Source organism: Cryptomeria japonica, chromosome 1 (assembly GCF_030272615.1).
Source record: "Cryptomeria japonica chromosome 1, Sugi_1.0, whole genome shotgun sequence".
Taxonomy (NCBI): domain Eukaryota; kingdom Viridiplantae; phylum Streptophyta; class Pinopsida; order Cupressales; family Cupressaceae; genus Cryptomeria; species Cryptomeria japonica.
In genome coordinates this window covers 663,625,110-663,638,042 of record NC_081405.1, presented here as the reverse complement: position 1 = coordinate 663,638,042, position 12,933 = coordinate 663,625,110, and positions in this window count along the sequence as shown.

Genomic DNA, 12,933 nt, shown 5'->3' with positions numbered 1-12,933 from the left:
AATGAGCCCTAATTAGGCCTCCAAAACCGGTTTTCTAGGGCTTGAGGGAAAATGATTCAAAGGACCCCCAAAAAAGTTTGGTTTTTATTCAATAATTCACCCATCTCTAAAGGAATTTTGTGGTTTTAGGCCCTGGTCTGACCGTACAATGTGTGAACCCCAAAATGAGGGTTTATAAGGCTTTTAACCGGCAGTGAATGAACAACTTGGGGTTTTGATGTCGGATTTGTCAAGACTCCTCCCTACATAGAAAAGTCTTCCCTAACCCCATGGACCCCTCCAAACTCTGAAATAGTGATCTTGCACTCACCTATGCACTTTACACCACTTTTTCACCTTGTTTTCTCTAGCCAGGTTGCTCCTAGACTCACCTAGAATAAGGGGGCAGTCATATTTAAACACTTCTTTATAACTTGAACCTACATATGTACAATGTACAAGATTTTTCCAACCATGTCCCAACTAGTCGTGATGGCAGCACATGTGAGACTCATGGGGCAACCATATTTACAAGAAAATTGCTATTTACAAGCCAAAACTGGCTATTTACAAACTTGAACAAGAAAACACCTATGTATAGTAATTAAAAAGCTCTAAAATGAACCAAAAGTACAAAAACACACAGGAATAACTCAATCCATTTCTGGATCAATGGATTCAATCCATATTCTATTGCAAAATTGAGTAAAACAAGCCAAAATGTTGTCAAAAAGACTGAAAATGAGTAGTTTCAGTTGTTGGACTTTCAAAACACACTTCACCAATCTTGTTAAACATGAAAGAGAGGTTTTATATAGATTTCCCATGTGTGGAGTCCTTCCATGGCATTGGGAAATCCCTAACTTCATCGCTAACCAATTTCAAGACAAAAGTTGTCATGACGACTTTTTGATTTTTGCACTTTTGGTATCTCCAACCTATGAGACCTATTTCAAGTCATCACATATGACATTTCAAACATTTCTAAGACCTATTTAACCCTCTCTAATTCTTTTACTAACTTTTGACACTTTTGACCAACAAATAGGCCAAATACCTACTCAAACTCACTATTTACACAAAAATGCAAACCTAAGTAAAATGAACTCAACCTAGGCCTACATTGACACACAATACTCACTCTTGGACTCTCCTGGAGTCCTTATTCACCACTAACTTGGCTAGGGTCAATACAAGACAAAATTGTGAAAGGTAAATTGCCTAAGTTCTAGGTGCTCCTGCACCAATCTCTTCTTCTATGCATGTAGGTATATTGATATTGATATTAGTACTACATAAATAGGAACGGTGAAATAACTCAGTCAATCTTAAGAGGGAAAATACTAATAACAATGTTTGAAAAACAAAATCCTATACTCCTATAAACTATCAGTTTGACACCATCCTCGGCAACAATGTCAAAAATGTTAGCTCAAAACAATAGGTGTTTAATTTGGAACTTCACTGAAAATTAGGGACAAGAATTCCTAATTGAGAAGCTATCAAACCCCACTATTTTGGTCCATTTATATTATCAACCCAAGGATGCATAGCTTGAAATGGGACAACACAATATGTGCACTAAGAGATTGAAGGAATAATCTTATCCTAACCTTTAAACAAAATAAAATGTTGAATACTGCATAAAGAAATAGCATACTCCTAGATTATAACACAAGAAAATTGCATCAACTTCTACTATCAAAATATAAACTTATCTAATTTATGCAAAAATAACTATTATGTTTTGTCGTGGCTGTAGGAACAAACAATAAATGACAGTTCAATGGTTGCAGGAGTAGACAATGAGTAGTGTAACCAAATAGATTTAAACAACTTTGAAAAATAAAGGTTATAAAACAAATGCATAGTATCCTCACCAAGTGGGCCCCCTTGAGTGAGTTCTCTGAATTAAAAACTACAACAAAGATTAACTATATAGCTCCCATTATCATATCAAAGACCATATTCTTCTCTTGAACAAGAAGTCTACTTCTTTATTTCAGAATCAACTTAACAGTACAATGAAAACTTAAACCATAATAGCAACCAACTAAGTTAGGAAACTTGAGGAGAATTATATAATATTTATCCTCATAACAGATTCCCAAAACAATTTCTCCACTCCTACCATCTAGCAGGAGGCTTTTATTTAGAATATAAAGTCCAAAAAGACTAAGAGAAACAAGACTATGTTCTGACATTAAACACCTCAGCAATCTTTCCTAGATTTTCTCTAACATAAAGCATGGGCATTAATACAAGACATTAAGACCTCATTACTGGTCTTGTGGTTCTTCAATAACCTTGAATAATTGGTGTCCAAGTTGTAATGATATTTGACCCTTTCTTGCCTCGTTCTCCAATCCCATCCACATTACCCTGTTGCTGATAATTAACCCTGTTTTCTCATAAAAGTCTTCTTGTGTAGCTGCATTACCAAGGTTAGTACAATAACATCTATTCACATTCATGATTTATCATTGCAACATATTCAATATCATCCAAAGATAAGGTTAATATTTATATTTGCATTCATTAAGCTTGGTGTATTGTCATAACAAAAGGTCTCAGGCTAAGGTCAACATGACTGGTGTATACACTCAAAAAGGCAGTTAAAGTATATATCATAACATCCTAATAGTAGGCATATAAAGTCTTACAAGTGAGCTATGATTATTTATTAATTAATAATTAATTGGATAACATAGTTTATTAAGTATTAAAATAAACTAGAGGATGGCATTAATATTTTATGTGTATTTATTATTGTTATTTGTTAATATTTGATGGATTATATTTTATTGATGTTTTATTTGGTGGTTTAATATTTATATGGATATTTTCTAATTGGGCCTTTGATTTATTAGATTTATTATTACTTATTAAATATTTAATTATTATTATTGGTTTTATATCATGATTTAATATTTAATTGGGTATTAGTATTATTACCCATTTGATTATTTAATTATTGGGCCTTTCTTATTTATTTAGTTTACTTTTACCCCCTTTGAGTTATTTAATTAATTATTTATATTACCTAACGATATGATTGGTTGAGAGTTTTGGGTAAATTAAAAAATAATATCTTATATTATTCCTACCTTGATTTTGGGGTATGGCTGGTGTAAAATATTATATTTTCTTTTATCTTGGTTTGGCCGATATATTTCCATAGTTTGTATGAAATCATATTTATATGGTTTGCCGATCATTGCTGGCGGTTGGCTTGCATGAGATTATTTTCTATATTGTGCAAATTTTTTATTTTGGCTTTTGGATTTTAAGAGCTTGGCTACACTGTGGATTAGATCTTTCTCTTCATCAAATTTTCATTGTCCATTGTCTTATTTTGCCTGGTTGGAGCTATTTAATCCTCTCTACAATTTCATTTTGAAAAGCCTGTCTGTGACAGATTGTCTGTGGGAAAAATATTTTGGTTTGTGGAAAGAATAGTTTTATAGCTTAATAAATGTTATATTGGGTCTATTATAATTTTATGGATATGGCTTACTGGTTTTTTCATGAAATGGCCATGTTTCTCCTTCTTGTGCATTATCTTAAAATGAGGTGTGTGTGTGTGTGTGTGTGTGTGTGTGTGTGTGTGTGTGTGTGTGTGTGTGTGTGTGTGTGGGAGTCATTGACATGTTTGTTTGAATGTTAATTTGATCCTTTGGGATTGTTGCTACACTTGCGTCCCTTTTGGCTTAATTTTTATATTGTTTAATTAACTTAAGAAATTTATTGGCTTGTTCGTAATTTTTTCTTCCATTTCCTAAGTTTTCTATCAAATACACTACTTGATCAAATGTGTTATTGTTTTTAGTATTTGCACTAGAGTTTATTTCATATGCACTGCAGGATACTATATATGCACTATCAAATTGGCCAGAAGCGCTACTCAGTCTGACAAATGCATTGTATAACCTATTGGATGCACTATAGGATTGATTGTATGCACTGCACATTAGGTCATATGCGTTAATCTATGCCACATAAGTGTTGCAGGGTTGGTTGAGTGCGTCATACAATGTGTATATGTGCTATAGGGTCTGGTATATGCACTACAAAAGTGATCATATGCATTGGAGAACCTGTCAAATGTGTTGCTCTACTATGTTTCATGTTTTCTAGTGATTCTGGTCTTTCTAAGTTGATTTTCTTTAATCTATCTTTTGTACTAGAGGTTGTATTTTGATTCCCTTGAGATTTATGAGCTAGTGTATTTGATTTATTGAGGCTTTCAAATGTTTATAATGATATTTAGTGATTTAGAAAGATGTGGTTACCTTGCTTGAGCATATGTGTACCTTTATGTTTCTAGCAAGATGATGTTTCCTTGTTGATGATGCTTATGTTATTGTTGGTTGAGCAAGAGGGATCATGCCTTGCTCCTGATTGTAGATTTTGTTTGAGGCTCTTGGTTATTTTATATGATTTGGCATTGGGCTATTTATTCTTTGGTGGTTGTTTCATGTGGATATCAATTTGTGGTTTGACTATTAGGCCTCATTGCTGATGTTATTGATGTTGTTTACCCTAAGGTATTGGAACATGGTTAGGGGGAGTGGACTTTCATGTTTTAGTTGGGATCACGTGAGAATAGGCCACCAAGAGGTTCCTTTTAAGGATGCTTGTGGGTCTATACTACCAGGAGCTATGAAAGTTTTCCTTATGTAATCAAGTGATAATATTAATAATTAATTAGATGGATGGGTAAATAGGATTCACCTAATCAAGATAATAAATTAATGTTTGTGCATGCCCCAACTTATAGCCTTGAGGGATGACTCGAGATGAGTTTGGGAAGGTCATAGAGATGGCAAGCCGAACTCCCTTGATTCTCATATAGTTAGAGATTACTTCTCATGTCTATTAGGGGTGTGGATCTCCCTTCTTCATGAGGATAGCATGGGATGACACTCTCCCCTCCATGTGTCTTTATCCCTTATGCCCTAGTTGTTGACGTGCCTATGGGAGTTTTATATTTTAATTTCAACCTTGTAATGCGTCTTGGATTGTTGGTCTATGTGGTTGCTTTTCAGTTATAGTTGTCTTGTTTAGTTCCTTTGGTTGTCGGGTGTTAGCCTAGGTCTAGAGTGTGTGTGGGACCTTGTGTCCTCTCCTAGCACAGGGGGTGGTTCCTTCTTGGTTCCATGTGGTCGGGTGATTTGATGCCTTCTTCCATTGGAATGCTCTTCATTGGATGCTCTTATGTGTGGATGTGGATTCTTACCTCTTCTTCTATGGATGGATTCTTGGAGCAAATCAATGTAATATGATTCATGTGGCATTCATATTGGTTTTTTCATGAGATAGTTGTATTCATAGATTGCGAGATATGTATCTTGATGTAAATGGATATTGTATCCATGTGTAATGGGAAATAATGTAATTTAGGATTGTAATCATGGTTATTGCAATGGAGTATGTGGTTGTAATTATTATTGATTCTATGTTGTAAATTGGATAATCATCATATGTAGAAGTAAGGAATTGGAAATCTTGCTTAATGTGGAATTAGTTGAAAGGGATAGAATATATGTTCTTATTGGAAAAAAACTTATTCCTTATTGTACTTGTCTCTTGATTATAGTTGATGGATATAGTGATATATTGGGTTGCATAGATCTTCATATTTAGAGGAAAATGAATAGACATGTTGTAGGTAATGTTAGTAAATAATTAATGATGATAGCTAGATGATTAAGAAAATGGGAATTAGGAATACTTGGATTTGGTGCATTTAAAATGAATCTAGAATTATGAATGAATAGGGTTGTGTTGTATATGCATTAAGGCAATGTTGATGAGTATCTTTCTAAGATCTTAGATGAGATTACTATAGGATAAATATAGGGTAGTTGTGATGTGGTATGTTATGATGTTGTTTCTTTAGTTAATTAATGACATTGAGATACCCTAGGGAATGTAGTAGATGAGATGATGTTTATTTCCGCTTGCATATTATATTCTCATGATGATGTTGGATTTGATTGTATGCATGGTTAACAATGTTAGAATAATGTTATGTGTTAGCTAAGTTATTCTTATGTGTTGCATTAGATTACTTTTTTTTTAAATCATCTTTTGCATGTTAGTAGTTATATTTCTCTAGGGTATTTTGGTGGGCATTACACCATCTGGTGGGAATGGAATAAGCGTATTTTTAGAAAGGTATCTTCCTCAGCTCAAAACATTCAAGATATAATTGAAAAGTCAATCACAGAAGCAACAAATGCATATGTTCAAAATCATAAAGGAGTTATTTCTCTCTTCTCATCGTGGGCTAATAGTATTCCAAAGAGTTGGAAAGGACTAGTTTTACCCTTTCAAGGTAGTTTGAAACAAGATCATAAGCCAAGGATTGATACGAGCTTAGTTAAATGGAATCCCCCAATCCCTAGTTTTCTTAAGTTGAATTTTGATGGAGCTTGAGAGGGAACTCAGATGTGTCAGGTGCAGGGGTGTGTATTTGGGATTCTTGCGGGGTGTTAAAGGAAACCAATTCAATACCTCTTCCAATTGGCACAAACAATGTAGCAGAATCAATGAAAGTTCTCCAAGGATGAAAGATTGCTAGACATGTAGGCATATCTAATATTCATGTGGAGGGTAATTTGTTAAAAATCATAAATGCAAGTAAGGAGAGAATTTGTCACAATTAGCATTTACATTATATTATGCAAAATATTTGATCATTAGATAAGTTTCATTCTTTCTAGATTTCACACACATATCATGAAGGGAATATGCTAGCAGATCCACTTGCAAATATGGGTTGTCAAAAACAAGAAGTGACTGTTTCAGAGAATGTTGTCAATGTTGATGCATTTCCAAATCTAGTTGAGATGGTAGTGAAAGAACTTGTGAAATGAGAACTTCAAAAATCAAGTTTCTTCAAAAATGCACAATTGTCTATATTTATTCAGTTGGGGACAAGGAAACAAAATATTTTGTAAGTTTTAAGCTATCATGTTGATATTTCAAGATATCAAGAGCCTTTGAACTTCTATTTTGTAAAAAAACATTTCTATATATTAATATATATTTAGGCTTAATGCCTTTCGCCAAAAAAAAATTAGAAAAAAATTCTTCATATTTAAAATAACATAAATTATCTAATGAATAACCAAAGCTTTGGGCACTCTACATCTGCAACATTCTTGTCTAGTTTTTTTGAATTTTTAGTGCATGGAATCTACTTCGGAGGGGGCCCCTACCCCCATCCTACCCTATCAATGCTTCCTGATTCCAAGGTCAATCTTATGTTTTTTCGGGGGGGTCCTACTATGGATTCTATTGTGGTACTCGTTGGGACTTCTACTGATGCCCAACTTGCCTCATCAACCTTTGAAAAGGCAGATTCAAGTGCATCCTAGCCTCATGTGTTAACTACGGATGACAATGATGATTCCATTGTGGAAAATGAGAATTTGGAGCATGCACATCCAAAGGGAAGTTTGCATCCCAAGGGGTGGAAAAATATGCTCCTTGATGGTAATTTTTTTCAATAAACTCCTGATATAACCCAGCTTACCTACCAATGGAGGATGGTATAGCTATTATGTTGTTGGATTTTGTGATGGATCATATTCTATCTTCCATGAATCTCACTCTTGTGGAAAAAATTTTCTCCCTATGACCATCAATTGATATGGATCATAGTTGGGTTGCTATTAAGTGGAAGCTCAAAGGGAGTGTTGCAATTAGTGCTATGTTGGGTGGTCTCTTCCTTTTTAAATTTACAGCAGAGGAAGACCTAATCTCTATTCTCACTAAGGGACCATGGTCCTATAGCAAGCATCATTTGTCCATCTATAGATGCAATCCAAGCTTTGACCCTACTACTGACCTACACAAGATAATTCATGTTTGGGTGTGACTTCCAGACTGTCTCCCACTAGAATTCTAGGATGAATAGATCTTCAAATGGATAGGTAACTCCTTTGGTCATTTTGTTGCTTCTAATGAGGTGATAAAGGCTAAATCTAGTTTAGTCTTTTCACGCTTTTGTGTGAATGTTGATATTGACAAAGTCCTTCCTAGTTTCATCTCTTTGCAATCTAAATCTGGGAGTTGGACTCAAGTGATAGTGTATGAAAATGCCACGGTTTTTTTTCAAAAGTGCTATAAGTATGGACACTTTCTCTCTAAATGTAAGGCTCCCCCCAAAAATCCTTTAAAATTGAAAGAGAAGTTTTCCCATGAGAATCCAATTTTGCAGGATTCTAGGGTTCCCCTTTGGGTGGATTTAAAGTCTAGGGGTACCCCTATTGATGGTGTATTGCAAGATAACAGGTGTTCCTCAAGGGTGGATGATTTTTTCTTAAAAGACAAATAGGTGACCACTAGGAAGGATGAAGGTGAGCCTCAAGAAGAGGATTTAAAAAAGGACTATAATTTCATTGATTGGGTCTTAAAAAATTATGGAAACCCCAACAAAGGTTGTCAATCCTTAGGAGGGGAATGCTAAGTCTACTCTAGTTGGTGGGAAGCCACTAGAGGGGGGTGAAATCCCAACTAGCTATAGTGGGATATTTATCTCTCCCACTGTGTTGGCCACTTCAAATGGGATTCCATATATGCCATCTGCTCCTTCCCTCGATATCCCAAGGACCTATTTTTCACCAGGGGCATCATCGAGTGGCTAGAAGTTACTTGGGGAGACTTGAATAATATAGAATGATGAGGAGAGGTGGAAGACCCAATAGAGGAAAACATGGAATAAGAATATTGATGTTGGGGGGAAAACTAAAACTAGTAGATACTCCTTTATATTAACAAGGCAAAGGGAAATTGCCAATGGCAGGCAATGAACCTTGCAATTGGCTTCTAAAATTCAAAAATGAGCTTCCTTTCTTGGAACATGAGGAAAGGGCAATATTCCTTAAGAAATTATATCCTATAGAGGAAGGTGGATATCTTATTACTCCAGGAAGTTAAAATGACAACTATGGTTTTTCACAAAGTGGCTGATTATATTTGGTTGGGTTCTTGTTTCTTTATTAGTGAGGGTATTTGTGCCTTAGGTAGGGTTTCTACAATGTGTAATCCATATAAAGTTAAAGTAATTATTTTGGGGAGTACTGATAGTAACCTTTCAATAAATTTTACCTCACCCAAGGTTTCTTGGTATTTGGTGAATATTTATGCTCCTAATAGTCGTCATGGTTAAATGGTGGTTTGGAAGGATATCTCAACACAGATCTTAGCGGCCTCAGAAGATCTTAAAATTGTTGCAAGAGATTTTAACACCCATATATTCCCTTAAGATAATTTAGGGGGTTGTTTGATTATTTTGACAACATGATGGTTTTTTGTGGATTTTATTAATAAGATGGGTTTTCTTGATATTAACTTAATTGGTCAACCTTTTACATTGTCCAATCATAGGAAAGGGACAATCTTATTCAAGTGTTCCTAGATAGATTCTTGATCTTTGTTAATTGGGAAATGTTCTATAATTATTCCATTTGAGCCCTCCTTGGAATGGTTTCAAATCATAATCCTCTTCTTCTTGACTGGGTCAATAAAACTATTAAGTGGCGTGTCCATTTTTGTTATGAAATCATGTGGACCTCATACTTGGACTTCAGGAATTATATCCAAAATTAGTGGAATAACCATGTGCAAGGCACAACTATGTATAGGGTGTCCCAGAGACTTGACATCATAAGAAAAAATGTCAAAGGCTGGTAAGTTCACTTTTGGTGACATCTATGTTAAGAAAAAGGAGATTGATACTAAATTAGTGACAATTCAAACACAAATTACTCATTGGGATAGGTCAGAGATTTCACATAAGGAAGAGGAAACCCTGAGAAGAGAATGAAAAACTAATATTAAAAGAGATGAAATTTTCTAGAAATAGAAATCTAGGGTCCAATGGCTAAAAGAAGGGGATATAAACTCTATCTTCTTTCATAGGTCAACACTAGAACATGGAAAGAGGAACACTTTTCAATTCATGATGGATGAGTGAAACCAAACTATTACTGATGATGTCCATCTAAGAGAAATGGCTACTAGGTACTTTTATAATAATTACAAGGAGGAAAGTCATGATATTGTACCTGGCTTAGATGATCAATTGCTATATTGCATGCCTAGACCCTTACTTAGGCTAACAATGCTCAATTGTTGATCCCAATTTTTGAGGATGAGGTTAAGGTTTCTACCTTTTCTATATATGGGAGCATTCAAGGCTCCAGGATTGGATGGCTTTCCCCTGGCTTTTTTACATGAACCTTGGGATATTATGGGATTTGACATAATGATGATTGCAAGAGATTTCCTCTGCACTGGTAAGATTTTGAAAAAACTGAACAATTTTGTTATTGCTATTGTTTCTAAAATTCTTGAGCCAAGATGTCTCTTATACTTTAGACAAATTAGTCTCTGTAATACTGTGTATAAGACCTTCTCTAAAATTTTGGTAAATAGACTCAAACCATTTCTTGACAAAATTATCAACACAACTCAGAAGAGGTTTGTCCTAGGAAGGTAAATTCTTGATGTCGCTATCTCAACTCATGAGATTATACACTCAATGGATAGATGTTGTGGTCTGGGGATGGTCCTAAAGATTTACATATCTAAGGACTATGATAGAGTTAGATGCGATTTTATTTTCAAGGTCTTGAGGAAAATGGGATTCCAAGATAAGTTGATTGAATTAATTAAGGAATGCATAACCAAGTCAAATTCTTTGTGCTGGTAAATGGAAATCCTAGGGAGTTTATTGCTTCTAAAAAATGGTTGAGGCAGGGGGATCCTCTATCCCGGTACCTTTTTATAATGTTTGCTGAAATATTAGGGGGAAATTTCCTGAACATAGTGGATAGGGGCAATTTACATAGGGTAAAGGCAACCTCTTCCTTAACTCTCTTTGTCCTACAACAATTTGTTGATGACACTTCTATTTGGCACGACTTTGGTTGTGGAGGCTAAAAAATAGAAATTATTCCTAAATCAGTATGAAAATGTGTTGGTGTAGCATATAAACTATGTGAAGAGCAGCTTTTACTTTTTCCATATAGGGAAAGGGCTTCAAAACAAAAAACATACATATCTTGGGTTGTCATAGAATGGCCCTCTTGGGCATCTATTTGGGCCTTCCTCTAATTGTCAAGTAGGTGGTTCCTTCTTTCTAGAATTCTATTTTGGAAAGAATTCAAAACAAGCTTGTGGGGTGGAAGGTAAAGCTTCTTAGTATTGGTGGAAAATTATAATTGTAGACACCTAAAACTTGCACAACTAATTTCATCATTTATCTCCTATTAATTAATATCCCTATTCTTCCAATCAGCCTATTAATAAAATTAAAAACTTGACTACAATCCTTTTCTTCTAGCCTAAGCTATTAATTAAACTAAGGTTTGATTAAGTACCCTTTAGCCATTTGATTGAATAAATATTACTTATTTAATTAAAACCCCCCTTTTCCCTTTTAAATGAATTTACATTTGATTATAAAAAATCTCTTTGAATTTAAATAAATTATTATTTATTTGTGAATAGCACCCCCACTTGCAAAATCCTACAAATGCAAGTTGCACCCCTTTTGGCTAAAATAAATCTTTTATTTTATCTAAAAATGCCTATTTCCCTCCACTTGCATTCTTCTACATTTTCCATTAGCATGCTAATATTATTCTAGAACCCCTCTAATCCCTCATTAATTAGCCTAATTCTTCTAATTATGTCACATCCCTAAATTTGGGGGAGTCACTTCTCTAAATTTGGAAGAAAGTCTTCTAAATGCATTTAAGACTTTATTTTCTTCAACAAGTTAACTTGTTGAGTCTTCCAAAGTTTGTAAGGCTCTTACATGAGATGTAAAGGTTATCTAACTTTCAAAAAGTTAACCTCTAAAATATTCAAAAGGCATTTAATGCCTCTTACAAGACATCATCCTATCCCATGATGGTTGTCCCTCTGACCATCCTTCAACTTTGCACAAGATTTTACCTCTTGGACAATAGCATGCTCCCTTATATAATAGCATTATCCAATGATGTCATCCCTTGAGGTTATCCCTAATGGTTACTTAGCATCTAATGCTTGCTTAGCATCCTCTCAAGCCATCTCAAGGTGGCATTTGTCAACTTGAGATTGGATTGAATTCCCCTCATGGATTGATAACTTTCAATCCCAACCCTTGTTGAGATTGCTCAATCTCAACCATCCATTTCTCTAGTTTTCCTAAGAATAGAGCCCCTTCCTTCACTCTTTGGGATCCATCATCTTGTGCATCATATTTATAGTCATTTTGCAGGTTATCAAGGAGCTCAATTTTTCATCTTCAAGCACTTAGATCATCTTAGATGCATGCTAGTTTATCTTTTATCATGTTGATAGTATCATGCTAATCCCATTTTCATGCTAGCTTAATTCATAGCCATTGTATATCAATTTCATAGAAATATCCATGTTAGTGTAATTAGCACACCTGAGCTTTCAATTTGGAATCAATCTTAGTCTCATATCTTGCATTTCATCTTTTCATATCATTTGATCATCTAGATAGGATCTTAGTTGCATTCATTTTGATCTTAGCATATCCTTGAATCTCATTCTTTAGGTTTACATCTACAAGATCAAGTTCTCTTCCAAGTGAGAACCACCTTGAATCTTCAAGATCCTTGGAGATAGAGGAACATGAGATGTGCTTGGGGTTCTTGATTTTGAAGCTAAATTAGTTTAGTTTCTATTTTGACTTCTAACTCTAACATAATGTTTCATGATTGTGTTTGATGTTCTTTGATTTGTTGGCCATTTGGTGGAATTGATTATGTGTTGCATTGATGTTTTTTCATTGATGCCAACACTAGCTGTTTGGATGCTTTACTAGCACCCTTTTGGTCCCGATAGATTGAGTGGTTTTTGTCTTGGTTTAGATCCGGCATGATCCAGTAGGCTCCAGTATAGTTTAGTTATGGAATTGTC